Source organism: Blennius ocellaris, assembly GCF_963422515.1.
Source record: "Blennius ocellaris genome assembly, chromosome: 19".
NCBI lineage: Eukaryota > Metazoa > Chordata > Actinopteri > Blenniiformes > Blenniidae > Blennius > Blennius ocellaris.
The window spans coordinates 9370575-9387826 of NC_137668.1; positions in this window are offsets into that span (position 1 = coordinate 9370575).

A 17252-nucleotide genomic window follows, 5' to 3' on the forward strand; every position below is an offset into this window, starting at 1 on the left:
CAGGTAGGACGGGCGAGGTAATTTACTTGTATGTAAAATGTATTAATTGTTAATTTTTGTAATAGAGTTTAATATTAGTACAAAAAATATACACAGATATATATATTGCTATCAAAAAATATCAACATTGATAATGCAGGCAAATTATAAAAGCAGTCTAAATCAAAATAATTTGGTCATTGGCTGAAACATATTTCGAGATGAGATTATTCAAGAAGTGTCTGATGATCAAGGATTTAATGAGGTGAATCTTTAAAAAAAATAAGTTGATAAATCATCTGAAGGTGCAGCTCGATGGCTGGACACATTTTAGTAAAAGTATAAAGTTACGGATGAATTTATAGAGAATTGGTAAACTTTTCCCCCAGCTAAAGATCAGTCATATTTACACTTTTGCAACCCCCCCACCCCCAAAAAGGTTTAAGACAGTTCTGTTATTTAATCAGACCCTCCTTACTGTTATGGTGATTCCCTCAGACCTCTGTATGTTAGCCATTTATACAAAGAAAAGGTTAAGTCTGACTAAAAAATTAAATATAATAAAATAAGTACTTTACTTGATATTGTTTGAGAATTAAAAGCAGTGACTTGTACGCTAAAATCAAATAAATCAGAGAATGAGCCAGACAGCTGTCACTCCACAGTAGGTGTACGAACAGTGCAGATGTATGTGTGTGTGTGTGTGTGTGTGTGTGTGTGTGTGTGTGTGTGTGTGTGTGTGTGTGTGTGTGTGTGTGTATGCAGTACCTCTTCGAGCGTTAACTGCGACTGCAGATCAGCCGGGTAGAACGGATCCTGCTGTGACGTCATGTGACTCTGCTGGACGGGTCAAGTGCTGCTGCTGTGGTCGACGGTCGCCGAGGAGACTGGAGGAGGCGGCGGGCGCAGAGACGGAAATGACTCCCAAACAGCAGCTGGCATGATGGAAACAACACTGTCACTTAGTGTGGGCTGCAAAGTGCTGCAGAGCGACACACACACACACACACACACACACACACACACACACACACACACACACACACACACACACACACACACACACACACACACACACACACACACACACACACACACCACCCTCATGTCTTTACAACAATATTAACTTACCTGTTTTTGTAATGATCCCTGACAAGTAGAAACTAATAAACATAGTTTCCATGACTTTGTGTACATTTAGTTTTTTTGTGGTCACTTCTTATCTGTAATTGTCTCTTTCTATGCATATATATATATATATATATATATACATACATACATACATATACACACACACACACACACACATACCAGCAAACAAAGAAAGGGCGGTTGTGTGCATACCTTCGCCAATGCCACACTTGTCACCATGGAAACCAATAGGCACTCAACCGTATTCGGTCCGGAGGAGCGGAGGTAGCGGTGTGCTAACGCCGTTAGCCTTCTACCTAACGCCCAAACGGCAGCGTTGGACGGCGGCTCACCGCGGAGCTCCGGCGTGTCTACAACGGAGTACATCATCTTACCTCCCTGGGAATCTGTTGGCTCACCGAATTTAATGGGCTGGTCCTCCGACGGTAGCAAATCATCCCTGAACCTTTCAGACAATTCGGCTTAATAGTTTTTTTTTTTTTGGCGAAAAGGTAGTAAAAAAAAAATGTTTTTTAATACTTACATACATACAAACCAATAAATATATGCAGACAACAACACAACCTTCGCTCTAACTGTCGTTTGTGAAAGTTACCAGGGACTCACTGCTCCTCGTCTCCATCGCCTCATCCAGACATCTCAAGAAACAGTGGCGGACATGCGAGAACTGACTTTCAGCCAATCACCGAGCAGGTGCGGCCTTGGGCGCGTGAGAAGGCGGCAAAGAACGCTGATTGGTTTAATTGTATGTCAGTCACTCATATTGTTGATCAGTAATTGGTGAGACCGCTTCTAAACCCCGCCTTTCTTTTTATTTATATTTATATTAATAAATATATATATCATATTTATTTTCTCTTCTTGTGGTCATTATTTCTCTCTTTCTGCGCTGTTTCATGTATTGATGGTCAGATAAATATTTTCCACCTTTTATCAGATTATTACTTCTCCTTTTGTTGATTTTAATTATCCTTTAGCATGAAAATGTCATTTATATTCTTCTTGTGTCTCGTTGCACCCTCTTATGTTGTTTGGCATCTTTCCGTGCTCGTCTTATTGCCGTTTGCTGATTTGTTGGTTTGAGAAACACACATTCAGTTGAGATTCTCTCAGATTGCAATAATGATCAGATTCAGTCAATTTCTCTCTCGTGGTTAATGGAGAGAACAACATATCCACGTCTGTTTCCATTAATTTCCATTAATGTGTGTCTAACAATGCCAAGTGCTTTGAGAGCTGCATTTCACGCAATCGTAGCATCATTTTCCAAAAAGAAGAAATCAAAAAGCGCCACAAGTAGGACAGAAACTTTCTGAATGACCATTGCCCATGTACCGTGAAATCATCTCTGCTCATATACGTTTGCCTCTTTATTTCCCTTTGTATATTATCTTTAATGTGGCACATGTCTGCATAGAAGCAGTTGAAGTCACTCAGGTGTTCCCGTCCCCCTGTGCCCCATTAGCCCTAAACCTGACCATTAGATTCTCCCAGCAACTGTGAGTGCTCAAAAAAAAAAACGTCTAATGTCTAATGAAGGCAGTGCCGCACTAAGTGTCTATTAATTGTGACTGTAGTGTCCCAGGTGAGCATGAAAACACACACATACATATATACACAGACATGTTTCAGTAACCACATCCACCTCCTATCAACCACTGAGTACTCTGCTCATAAAAGGTCCCTATATTTTCCAAAATACCTCTTGTCTATTGTTCATTTCAGAAATTGATTTCTCGTAAATAGCTATTTTGGTTATTTCCGCCAGCCATTCACTAAATAGGACGGTTATGTTGGTTCTCAGACCAACATAACTTTGGTGTTATTTTTAGTCCCTTGATATAAATTCACCTAAAAGTAATCGTACCTATCAGTACCTATCAGTTTCCCTTATTTTATTTTCTTGGAACCCTCACGAAACCGTTTTTTTTTGTTGTTTGTTTGTTTTGTTTTTGTTTTGTTTTAGTTTTGTTTGTTTTTAAAGTCGGAGCATGTTTTACTTCTCATTTAAAAAGTGTTCAAACTTCTGGACTGTAAAACTTCAAGTATATTTTCTTTCATGACTCTAAACAAGTGATCATGTAAAACTAATTTTGACTAAGATTATTCTAATGTTCGGATTATGTTGGATGTAATTATTACAGTATCAATTATTTTATTTTACTTTTCTGAAATGTTGCGACCCAACCAGCAGGGACCCTGTGCACTGCTTGATGTTGATAATCCTGAGGCTGAGGCGCCATCTAGTGGTGATTTTAAAACACGACACGCAGCCACACAGTCTGGCTTCATTGAGGAGGATCATGCTCGAGAGGGTGGTCTTGTATTTCTCGCTAACTACACGAAGCAGAAGCTGTACAACTGTACATCTGAAGTAATTGGAGGTACATTTCCTCTCTTAATGTACCACTTTCCCATTACGCATGAAATACTGAATAGATTTGTCTCTATTTGTATTGGCAGGTTAACAAATAATTAATTCCACTAGGAAACTGCTCAACCACACTGGGCATTGAAATGGATTTGATTTCTGACCCTCATGGAAACAGATTTATCATCGTTATCACGAGACGATGTGTTTTCATCTCTGGGTATATGAGAAATGCAATACTGCAATAATAGCTTTCATTGATTGTGGGAAGCAAAGATATAAAGGAGTGCTTTGTGGCCGATCCTCTTTGAACAATACATACTTATTCAGCCTCGGTTTTGGAAACGGCTGCTCCTGTCATCTCTGAAGTCTCCATACGTTCTGAGGTTTTCACAAAGGTCGTGGCTGAACTGAATGTCCCTGGGCTAACAGTAGAACTTTGCTGTTCTCTTACTGTGTTCAGTGCCTGCCGACAAGCCGAAGTGTCCTTGGGCAAGACACTGAACCCGCGAACTGCCTCTGTGTATATGAAGTGTGAGAGTGAGTGGTTGGAGGGGCTGAGGCCTCGTATTGGCAGCCTCACTTCCATCAGTCTGCGCCAGAACAGCTGTGGCCACTATAATATGCAATATAAAGCATATTTGAGTGTCAAGAAAAGTGCTATATAACACTGATGCATTATTGTGATGATGAATGACTAAAGATGAGCTTTCAGTTTCAGTATTGCAAACTCAAAATGAACAAGTTACCATAATCTAAATTCTTTAATTTACTTAGAGTACTGCAAAATGTTAATTCAAAGTTTAAAGATTTTCTGTTATGATGCCGAGAATAAGATGAAAATGTCTATGTTTTCACAAAAGCACACAATTATTACCAAAAAAAATGAGTACAATCTCAACACAAAGCCCATGAAACCTTCCGGTGCAGTGACGTGTCAAGAAACAATCTCCTATATGTATTTTTATAAATTCACTCTAAAAAGATCTGTTGAAAAACACAAATCTGTGTATTCTTTGAAGTGTTTCTAATTTGCTTGGAGCCTCTTATGGGCTGGTTTTGGCCGACAGGCCTTTTGTTTGACACCCCTGCTTTAAGCACTTAATAGTAATTTAATTACATATCTCACATTCTAATGTCTTCTAGTGCTTCATGAGAAATATGGGGAATATTTGACTTTTACTTCAGTGGTCCTCTCTCCCCCTCAGATTAGATATTTACATATACTGCAATGTTACATTAGTCTTTTTTTCTTTCTTTCTTTTTTAACAAATACTGCTGCTTCCATGCTTTCCATGTGATGACCTTGCTTTTGTATTGTAGATTTTTTCCCCCAGGCATATGGTAATAGAAGAAGCCACTTTATTATCCACAGATCTATGCTTGCTACAGTCAATGATGTGAAGCTCCTTGTTTCAAATGAGCCAGTAGTTCATTCTGTTTGAATCTTCACATCAGTAACAGGTTGCTGAGTTTCCACCTCAGTTGTTTGTTGGCTCATATGGCCAGACTGGATTTTGAGGGATGTGGAATACCTAAACCTTTGACCTATCTCACCCTTCAGAGACGTGGCAAAAGGGACTGCTAAGGTGGGGGAAGAAAAAGGAAAAAAGGGGGGACAAGGAGGAAGAGAGGAGGGAGGAAAAAAGGCACTTTTTTAACTATTTACAAAGAAATTAAGTTAATTTCTGCACACAAAACTGACAGATGATTGCGTCTTAGATTTGTTCAACACAAATATTGCAATAAAAAGAAGACAGAAGCTATTTTTCCAGACTCTCTCTCCATTCTATCAGAGTCTTGCCAGAGGCTGGACAGCACCATTTCACCTTTATTTGAGTGTGTCCAGTGCTCTTGTTCTTTGAGCGGCTGCACATTTTACATTTGTAGTGATAGTCTTTCCTTGAAAGGTGGCTTTTTTGGTGTCTCCCCCCTCTCCATGGCTTCTCATCATCAAGTGCTGCCCTCTTGTGCCTCCATTTTAATTGACGGTTCACATAAGAAGGCAACACGTCTTGTGTCGATGCAGCGGAACCTGAAGATGAAGAGGGGACAGAGGGAGGGTGACGAAGGGCTGTTGGGGAGACAGATGGTGGTGCTGGTGGAGGTTGGTGCAGCTGATGCTGAGGCCAAGCAGGTGGTTGCAGCTGTTGACTCTGCCCAAGGCAGGACCAGGCAGGTGAAGGGGCTGGTGGTGGCTGCTGGTGTGGAAACATGGGCCAGGCAGGTGGTGGCTGCTGGTGCTAGTATCCTTGGTGCTAGTATCCTTGGTACTAGCATCCTTGGAAGAAAGACACAATCATTAGAAATGATGCCTGGACACATGTGATTACTTTGTGTCGAGGTCACTTCATGTCATCTGATGACCAGGATGAACAGGTTCACTATGCTGAACATCAATAATCCCCTCTTTGGTACTGTTTCTAATTGACAAGGTTAGCAGCTGAAACTCTGGCAATGATTTGATCAGTTGTATTCTTATTCTGTAGGTTTTTTCAGTGCATGGTGCTTAAAAATGTGGCACAAATTGCTCATGGAAACTCTGAAAAATTCTGTAACATGTTATTCACAGCATGTACAAATGAATAATTTCTATGTTTAGTGCCTGTAAAACATTCTTGTTCAATCCTTCATTACCTGAGATGATGGATGAGTGGAGTCACCATGGCCAGAGGGACTGTGAGGAGGGGAAGTGTCCATGGTGTCCCACAGTGGGCTGCTTCAGGTGGTCTCTCACAGAGATCAGCTGATCACTGATTGTGACATCAGGACATTCCTCCTGCAGATCTGGTCCAATGATGTCCAGCTCACTGTCCTGTTGGGGAGCAGGTCTCCCTGTTGGACTGTGAGAGAAGGTGTTCCACAGTGATGGGTTGCCTGTTGTAAACAAACAAAAACACACAAACAACACATTGAGAAGAGCAAAGAAAAGGGAAGGATGTTTTTGTGAATGAGCAGAATACACATGTTTTGTTTTTTTACCAAGTCTATCTCTGTCTTTCCTCTCCTCTCCTTTATCCTCTCCTCTCCTCTCCTCTCCTCTCCTCTCCTCTCCTCTCCTCTCCTCTCCTCTCCTCTCTTCTCTTCTCTTCTCTTCTCCTCTCTTCTCTTCTCTTCTCCACTTCTGACTCTGGTTTCTACAAAGTTTCTCCCTGTTGGGGGAGTTTTTCTTTCCGCAGTCACAAACAAACCTGCTTGCTTTCTATTTTCTCTATAAAAGCACGTTGGAATGACTGTAATGTATTTAAAAATGTCTTCTCTTTAATAATAAACAAATACACATGGTTGAACCCAGCCCAGAATACACACTGGGCTGTCAGAGAAGAAAGATTTAATTTTTTATTAAAGAAATAAGGTCTGTCTTTGAGATTTATCATGTTTTATTATTATAAAATATATTATATATTATAATTGAGTATAATAATAATAATATGTAGAAGTAAAACTGAAGTAGAAGTAGAAGAAGAAGAAGAAAAAGAAGTTATTTATATTATATTAAAATAATAATTATAACGATAACAATAATGTGACCATCTATCACCCTGTGACAAGATAAGGCCCTGAACTCTTTCGTATTATTTTAGAAAACTCAGAAAATCATCATGATATTAGTTGGGATTAACTAAAAACTGAAAACACAATGAAACAGTAGCAATAAATTCAGTATAAGTGATTAATGTTTCTGGACTTTCAACCCTTGAAAAGCCAGTTTCATCAAACAATGTCACACAGGAATCATTTTAAAAGTGACCAAATAATGCCTTACTTTATTATAAACAAAAACAAAAATGATTGTCACCAATAAACAACAGAAAAGGCTCGGCTAAGCCGGCATAATAAAAGTTCTTTAACCTGTGACTCTTCATAGAGAAAAAATAAACGCGTATGGATCGTAATAATAAAATAATAATGGTAATGATAATACATGATAATATGCAATATTACTATGAAATCCATACACTATATAATTTGTATACATTACACATACGAAATATTACACGAGATATACGTCTTTATTTGTTGAGTACAGTCGTCATAATAAAAGAGCAAATTAACGTAACCTATTGTTGCGTACAATATTGCACATGCACGCACCAATAAAAAGAGTATAGAAGTCTTCTATGGAGTGGGCACATTGCGATCGATCGGAGAATAAATAATGCTTATTAAATCATAATCCACCAACGGTTCGTGATAATGTCCCGCGAGCAGAATGAAAAGTGAAGGGAATTCAGTTAAATATTCCTCGTACAGTCCAAGACATAATATACATGTTTGCATACAAGTATATATGTATGCATACAGGACATATCGATAAAGATGTCTACTTATAGATATATACATTTATATTTAAAAGTGAACCACCGCCGATTTTTTTCGGGATTCATAATCGCGCAATTATGAATTATGAAGCAGTTATGATATTAGGAGCGACTATGACGGTAGTATGACAACACGAAACTGAATTAGACTTAGGGAAAAGAACAATAATGAACTCACTGGACGTACCTTTTAGTTTTCTTCCCTTTTCCTCTCCTCCTCGAGTGTTCTGCAGGCGCGTCTCAGGGGGGCGGAGTTTTGATGACATGACGTATTGTACCACGTGACCCGCTAGGACCTGTTAGGACTGCGTTCGGATATGTTAGCACTTTGTTAGGACTTGGTTAGGAGTTGTTGGGACTTCAAACAGAGCGTGCACGAGGAGAACTGGGCTCGTGCATGTCTCTCGCACGCGTTTTAGTAGGCGTTCCGTCTCGGGAGCAGGTACGGCGTTGCGCATGCGCATGCGCATTTTTTCAAACGGAGAGGGCAGTACACCTTTAATCTATCATTAATCTGAAAGTATAAACTGCTATAAACTATTAATGTGTAGTTGTAAAGTGTTAATCTGAAGGTGGTTTAAACTGATAAACTGATCAGTTCAAGCAGTAAAGTGTTAAAATTAAGGTCTGGTCCCACCATGAGCTAGACTGGTGTCAGCTCTCACACACATAAACTACACTCTGCTCCTTTTAAGCTATTGTGCAACTTCTTTTGCGCATATACTAAAATGGAACCATACATAGTAGATTAGCATGGCCCTGCAAGGAAGACATGTGAATTCGTCAAGTTCCTCAATTTAACAAAAACTCTTTTAACCAAATTGTTTACCAAATACTGTTTTTCAGTGATTTTAGTGGAAACAGCACCACCACGTCTATGGTGGGAATAAAAACGGCAGGCTGAGAAGATTAATCTTCCCCAGGCATATGGTAATAGAAGAAGCCACTTTATTATCCACAGATCTATGCTTATTACAGTCAATGATGTGAAGCTCCTCGTTTCAAATGAGCCAGTAGTTCATTCTGCTTGAATCTTCACATCAGTAACAGGTTGCTGAGTTTCCACCTCAGTTGTTTGTTGGCTCATATGGCCAGACTGGATTTTGAGGGATGTGGATTACCTAAACCTTTGACCTATCTCACCCTTCAGTTTGTCAACTTGTTATTAACTTCCTGAGCCTCCCAGAACTAACGTTCATTTCATTTATCCAGCTGCCTGCTCAACAATGGATGATCCCTTCCTTGCTGCCTTGAGGGACAGAGGGACACTTGAAGAGAACCTTGAAAAAATGTTGCTTGACAAGGTAAACAACACACCTCTCAATCTAATGTTGACAAGAAGTTGACCTTTTTCTAATGAAATGCCCATCTCCATACACTTTTTTTACTTTATCCATGCAGAAAAACCAAATGTTATTATATTTAGGTAAACATGTTTATTCTCTTCACATTCTACATTTTCATATAACAATTGTCACAGCATTAGCAGGTGTTATTCTATTGATGACGAGCAATGCAGCCATGACTGAACCTCCACTATACATTATTTAAATATTATGTAGTATTTCAGTGTTCTTTTCATTTTGATCATCTTTTGTTTTAATCATGGCAGGTTGCCAGGACGATGGATGTGAATATACGACAACAAAAGACCGCATGGGTGACGTGTGCAGGAGCATCAGTCAGTCCAGGAGTGGGAAGAAGCCAGCCACCTGAGTGTGTCTTAAAGGAAGCCACCTGCTGAAGGGATGAGGAGGAATTAAAGTCCGCCTAGCATAGGTGTACCCTATTACCCCGATTACGACCCCACCCAGGAGCCCGCAGAGAAGAAAAAAGCCAGTGAACCAGCACGGAGAGACTGACCCACAGGGGTCTGAACACATGTTTCTCTTCCATCTGAGGTTATTCACAAGCAAAAACAACATTTGTAAAGAACAATCCTTTCTCCATTTGCAGCCATTAAGAATGTATAATGTATAATTCCTTCAAGAAAATGAGGGTATTTGTGAAGCACATTTGGATTTTAAGGACATGCAAACAACGCGTACAAATTTAACACGTGCTGTTTATTTATTTATGATGCATCCACTGTATGTTTCATCCAAAAATAACCCTGTAAAAAGAGAATCAGAAAACAGGTGGGTAAAAAACACAGGAATTGGAAAAATGCTCATAGTAGGCTTGACTTTTTAACAACGGCTGGTGTGAATCAACTACAATCTTGTCAAGTGCGGGTTAATCTGACACTTGTCCTCTTATGCAGGGCCTCAGCTGTCTGCACAGTGTGGTTGCCTCAGCAGCATGATGGTCAGCCTCAAGATGAAGTTCTTCCGTCATCAGAACTCAGAGTTCATGAAGGTCTGGATCACACAAATGTCAGTTTTACACAAGCAAACATCCTCTTGCAAAACAATGTCCAGTCTGTCATGGTCCAGTGGCTGGAGGTCGTCCTGTGCTTGGTAAGATTCTGCTCCATGAAACATGAGGAAAGGTTTTCCATGGTACAAATCACATCCATTGGCACCTGGGGGATCCCATAGCTGTTCCACATTCTTATCACAATGTCCAGCTCCTTCTTTAAAATATAAAAAAACCCCCACAAGACACCAGTGAATGAGTAAGTGAGTCAGCAAGTGGTTGTTATAGCTCTCAGGTTGACGCGTGATGGTAACTGACTGGCTTCTGTTCACATGATTATGTCCGGCGTTGTGTTTCCATGCCGGATGACTACTTTCTTGCATATTTTAACATGTAAGGAGATTTTCTTTTTGTGTGCATGAGCGTCAGAACCCCTCTGCACACACACGCACGCGCACGCGCACGCGCACGCACACGCACACGCACACGCACACGCACACACACACGCACACACACACACACACACACACACACACACACACTCAGACATTTAACATTTGGGAGCAAAACATTTTTTTCTGATTAGCTCTGTTTCTGGAAAAACCAGTTTTAATCAGTCATCAGTAACTCCCTCTATATTGTTCCTTCTTTCTTTAAGAATGGACATTTGAAGCTGGTTTTAATAATAAAGTTTGTTTTTTAAAAGGACTAAATTGCAAAATGTGTGGGGAATTATTCTTTTCTTTTTCTGATCACCATAAATGGAGAGAAATGTTTTTTTTAAAGTTCCCATACTGAACTACGTCAATAATCTGATTAATTACAATGTAGCTCATTCTTACATCAGTTTTTATATTTTAATACGGGCAGTTGTGGTTGGTGCTGTGGGTGTGTGTGTGGGTGTGTGTGTGTGTGTGTGTGTGTGTGTGTGTGTTTATTTTTTGTGAAGCACTTTGCATTGCATTGTTTTCTGTACAAAAAGTGCTGTATAAATAAAGTTTGGTTTGATTTGAATTGCTTTGATGTGACTTGATTTAGCTTGATTGGCTTTGATCTGTCTTGATTTGAACTAATTTGGTTTGATTTGGTTTGATTTGCTTTCATCTTGAAGAAAGCCAGAGAAAGACAAGACGTCACCATTTCGCAGGCTTTCATCTTGAATAAAGACTTTTGATGTCACCATTTCGCAGCTATAAAGCTCCAGTTCACGTTCGCCCATCATTCAAACTTGCAAGCAGAACTTGAGAGCACTCAACAAGCGAACCAGCAGCCTTCAGTATATTATTGCCTTTTTTGGATTTTTCACAAGAAAATCTACCAACAAACAAGCATTTTCCTTTTCTGAGACCATCAACAGACCAAGATCTCGTTCAATCCTTCAGCGACGAAAGTCTACAAAAATCAACAGGTCAGATCATTGGATTCAATTTTTAGGATTTTAGGACTTACTGGTATATCAGGTGTCGGCAGAACGTAGAGCAGTATTACCGTAATTCCCAGTATACCTATCGGCTGTTAGCTTCGCGCCGTCACATTCGACATCCCCACGGGTCGAGGTGTTTGCAGAGAAATTACCGAAAAGTGTGAATATGGTGGCGATATTATAAACATTATCAAGAGTAGACGTCGCAGCGATCTCCACTCCGTATTATCGCTGGTGAGCGGTGGCGCCGCCATCGTGGTCTGGTCGCCGCGCCGCCAAGTCTACTGTGTTTGACCTCGTCAGAGACTTTAATCAATCATAACTCCTGAATACAAACCAGGCATTTACTTCTAATTTGTTTCATTTTAGCTTTTGTGTATATTGAGTGTGTATCTGTCTTTCTGTTGCCTCCACAGAGAATGAACAAGATGGCTTCACGACGTCCACCCAGGGGGATCGTCCACGATATGTCAAACAATGTTCAACTAAACACCTGTGAACATCCCTGGAAGCCCCACATGAAGATGCAGGGCCCAGCGCTGGATCCTGAAACACAGGGCACAGAGGTAATGGCATAAGTTCACAAGAGAAACACACTACCTACACCACACTAATATTCCTGAAAACAATGTGTTTGTGAAAGAGCTTCATCCACAACAGCCTAAAACAAGTGACTCCTTATCAGACAACCATCATATCTGATAGAGCAGGTTTCACTATGTTTCCATGATGAGTTAATAATGTGATAACTCCAGAACTCACATAATGACTGGATGTACATGCAAACAAGCTAACTGATTGATGATCTCAGTTATTAACCATTTTTTGTAATTGATTTCCCCCCAGGAGCTCCTCGGGAAATTCAGGAGCATCCTCAACAAGATGACACCCGAGAAATTTGACCAGCTGATTAAACGGGTCAAAGCTCTGGAAATAAACACAGAGGAGAGGCTGAAAGGTGTCGTTGACCTGATCTTTGAGAAGGCCATCGCTGAGCCCACATACGCCATCGTTTATGGGAGAATGTGCTGCTGCCTTCTCTATGTAAGTATGATTTATAAATTTTTTTTTATACATTCTTCTAAAAAAGAAGATGGACGACTGAAACAGTTCTATAATGTAGAAATGCTTTGTGCCACACTGCAGAGATCAGCACTCTAAACACCAGTGTGGTGGATTATTCAATATTAAACGTGATCAGCAGTCCGCTTCTTCTCCTAACCTCAACTTTTGTTTGTGGTTCACAGTTAAAAGTTCAAGTCAAAGACAATCCCAACAGCACAGTGGACTTTCGCAGCCTGCTGGTGAACTGCTGCAGGGAGGAGTTCCAGAAAGAGAAAGAGGGAGACGTGGAGTTTAAGAGCCAGCTGGACTCTGCTGCATCGGTATGCATTGATTCAACTCCACATTTTTAGTACATCTCTTGAAAAGACATGTGTGAATAACTTACCAAGGCTAATATTCATATTTATTTTTGTTTTCTTTAGTCACCAAAGCGCCAGCAGGTTCAAGAGGAGCTGGAAGAAGCTCGGGTCAAGGCCCGGAGGCGCTCCATTGGGAATATGAAGTTCATCGGTGAGCTGTTCATGATGAACATGCTGGCAGAGAACATCGTGCTCTACTGTGTGGACAAGCTCCTGAAGGACCAGGATGAAGTGTCACTGGAGTGTCTTTCCACGCTGCTGACGACCATCGGCAAGAAGATCTACTCTCTGAAAACCAAGGTGAGACTGAAAAATCTGAGTTCTGGACTCAGCACAGTTTGCAGTGACATTAGTGAGGCTCTCTGTTGGGAATTGATCTGCTGTTTGTTGTTATGAAACAGAGAAACCAAAATATAACTATGTCTCACCTTCTCTGTGTTTTTCCCGTCAGCCTCAACTGGAGCAGTGTTACGATGAGATTAAAAAGATCATCGGGGAGCACAAGACCTCAAATCGGATAAGGTTCCTGCTCCAGGACGTCTTAAACCTGAGAAGGGTGAGTATTTGTTTGGTTTAGATGTTTGCTACAGTCTGAAGTCCTACAAAGCTCATGCTTTACTAATTTTCTTGATTTCTTTAACCTCCTGAAACACAGTATTTGAAGTCTGAGTAATGTTTAATTCATTTTGACAGAAAGTGTGATTGGAGTCAATGCAATGGAAAACAAAAAGAAACCCAAATAGTGGTTTTGCGATATTACAGTTTGAAATATAGACAAATATTCAAAAGTTGGGAACATTTTTAGTCCTGAGAATATAAATGTATGATTTTAATAGAGACATCTGTGCTGTCAAATACCTGAAAGTCTCATCCAACACAAGCTGAATGTGCTTTGGTCATCTGAGTTCAAACTGCAGAATACGACACAACTCGTTGATTCACATTAATAAAATACATTTGTTTTTCACAGAACAAGTGGGTCCCTAGAAGACCTGTCCAGGGTCCGAAGACCATCCAGGAGATACACGACGAGGCTGACATGGAAGAGGAGGAAAGCCTGAAACAAACGTTACCGTATCTGCCTTTCAGGGAGAGAGAGAGACTGAGAGAGCAGCTCGTGAGAAAGCAGAGAGAGAGAGAGCAGAGACTAAGAAATCAGCAAGGCAGAGAGAAGATACAGAAAGAGCAGAGACAGAGAGAGCAGCAAGTGGTAGAGCAGAGACAGAGAGAGCAGAGACAGAGAGAGCAGCAAGAGATAGAGCAGAGACAGAGAGAGCAGAGACAGAGAGAGATAGAGCAGCAAGAGAGAGAGCAGAGAGAGAGGGAACAGGAAGAAAGAGAGCAAAGAGAGAGCGAACAGGAAGAAAGAGAGGGAGAGCAGGAAGAGAGCAAGCAGATAGAGCAGGTAGAAAGAGTTAACAGAAAGCAGATGAGAGAGCAGAGAAATCAGCAAAAGAGAGAGCAGAGAGAGAGAGAGCAGGAAGAGATAGAGCAGAGACAGAGAGAGCAGGAAGAAACAGAGCAGAGACAGAGAGAAGTGGAAGAAAGAGAGCAGAGACAGAGAGAGCAGCAAGATAGAGAGCAGAGACAGAGAGAGCAGCAAGAGAGAGAGCAGAGACAGAGGGAACAGGAAGAAAGAGAGCAGAGACAGAGAGAGCAGAAAGTGAGAGAGCAGAGACAGAGAAAACAGGAAAAAAGAGAGCAGAGACAGAGAGAGCAGCAAGAGAGAGAGCAGAGAGAGAGGGAACAGGAAGAAAGAGAGCGGCCACAGAGAGAGCAGCAAGAGAGAGAGCAGATACAGAGAGAACAGGAAGAAAGAGAGCAGAGACAGAGAGAGCAGGAAGAAAGAGAGAGAGAGCAGGAAGAGAGCAAGCAGATAGAGCAGAAAGAAATATTTAGCAGAAAGCAGATGAGAGAGCAGAGAAAGCAGCAAAAGAGAGAGCAGGGAGAGAGAGAGCAGGAAGAGATAGAGCAGAGAGCTAGAGAGCAGAGAGAGAGAGAGCAGAGAGAGATAGAGCAGAAAAAGATAGATGAGCTGACAAAAAGGGGGAAGAGAACATGGCAAAAGTTTGAGCAGACAGAGAGAGAGCAGGAAGAGAGAGAGCAGAGAGAGAGAGAGCATAGAGAGAGAGAGCAGGAAGAGATGGAGCAGGAAGAGATAGAGCAGAGAGAGAGAAAACAGGAAGAAAGAGAGCAGAGAAAGAAAAATCTGAAAAAGATGACAAAAAGAGGGCAGAAAAAATGGCAAAAGCGTGAGCAGAAAGAGAAAGAGCCAAAAGAGAGAGAGCAGAGCGAGAGAGAGCAGGAAGAGACAGAGCAGAGAAAAGTAGAGCAGAGACAGAGAGAGCAGGAAGTGAGAGAGCAGAGACAGAGAGAACAGGAAGAAAGAGAGCAGAGACAGAGAGAGCAGCAAGATAGAGAGCATAGACAGAGAGAACAGAAAGAAAGAGAGCAGAGACAGAGAGAGCAGAGACAGAGAGAGCAGCAAGAGAGAGAGCAGAGACAGAGAGAACAGGAAGAAAGAGAGCAGAGACAGAGAGAACAGGAAGACAGAGAGCAGAGACAGAGAGAACAGGAAGAAAGAGAGCAGAGACAGAGAGAACAGGAAGACAGAGAGCAGAGACAGAGAGAGCAGCAAGATAGAGAGCAGAGACAGAGAGAACAGGAAGAAAGAGAGCAGAGACAGAGAGAGCAGCAAGAGAGAGAGCAGAGACAGAGAGAACAGGAAGAAAGAGAGCAGAGACAGAGAGAACGGGAAGAAAGAGAGCAGAGACAGAGAGAGCAGGAAGAAAGAGAGAGAGAGCAGGAAGAGAGCAAGCAGATAGAGCAGAAAGAAATAGTTAGCGGAAAGCAGATGAGACAGCAGAGAAAGCAGCAAAAGAGAGAGCAGAGAGAGCGAGAGCAGAGACAGAGAGAGCAGGAAGAAACAGAGCAGAGACAGAGAGAACAGGAAGAAAGAGAGCAGAGACAGAGAGAGCAGCAAGATAGAGAGCAGAGACAGAGAGAGCAGGAAGAAAGAGAGAGAGAGCAGGAAGAGAGCAAGCAGATAGAGCAGAATGAAATACTTAGCAGAAAGCAGATGAGACAGCAGAGAAAGCAGCAAAAGAGAGAGCAGAGAGAGCAAGAGCAGGAAGAGATAGAGCAGAGAGAGGGAGAGCAGAGAGCGAGAGAGCAGAGAGAGAGAGAGCAGAAAAAGATAGATCAGGAAAATCTGACAAAAAGAGGGAAGAGAACATGGCAAAAGCTTGAGCAGGAAGAGAGAGAGCAGGAAGAGAGAGAGCAGAGAGAGAGAGAGCGGCAAGAGAGTGAGCAGGAAGAGAGTGAGCAGGAAGAGAGAAAGCAGGAAGTTAGAGAGCAGAGAAAGAAAAATCTGAAAAAGCTGTCAAAAAGAGAGCAGAGAAAACGGCAGAAAGAGAGAGAGCAGAGAGAGCAGCAACAAACAGTGTTTCCTGAGGAGCTGATCCTGCTGAAGGCTGCGGAGGAGCAAGGGGACTGCTGAGAAAGGAGCCCGCCAGGCCAGCATCCCAACGGCAGAGGACACTTCCACCTGTACATCCTACCATGTGTTTCTCTCTGTGTTGGTTTTGCTGATAAAAAATAAAAAGACAGAAAAAGAAAAAGAAATGAGTGGACTGAGTAAATCCTCAAAGGGGAAGCATTTTGGTCTGACGGATGATCTCACTGTGATGTAAAGAAATACCCCCATAAACAAACATCTATCTATATATATATATATTTAACTTTCTTACATAATGGTAAAAGTTCATTAAGATCATTTAAGGTGTTTTGCAGATATGGGACACAGACGGGCCCATTCAGTGTGAAAAGCGACGCCTTGGCAACACTGTTTATGTGTAAATGAGTGTTTTTGTGTAATTATAGAAGATCATTGGGAGTTTTTTACTACATAGATTGATGATCAGATTGAAAACTACAACCTGCAAAGGCCTGTCTAAAAATTAAAAACTGTAATTGGGGAAAATAGTGTTAATAGTTTGGAAACTGGTCAAACTAGTTAGTGATAATCAAAGTAGTGGTACACTCAGCAAATCACTGGATTTAATCTGGATAATACAAAGTGGTTCAAGTAAGAATTGGATGACGTAGATACAGTAAAAATATAGTATGGTAATTATAGTATAGTATAGTATAGTAAGTATAGCTAGTATACAGTAAGCTGCTGAGGTGATGATGATGCTGAATATTACATAACAAGTGTTGTG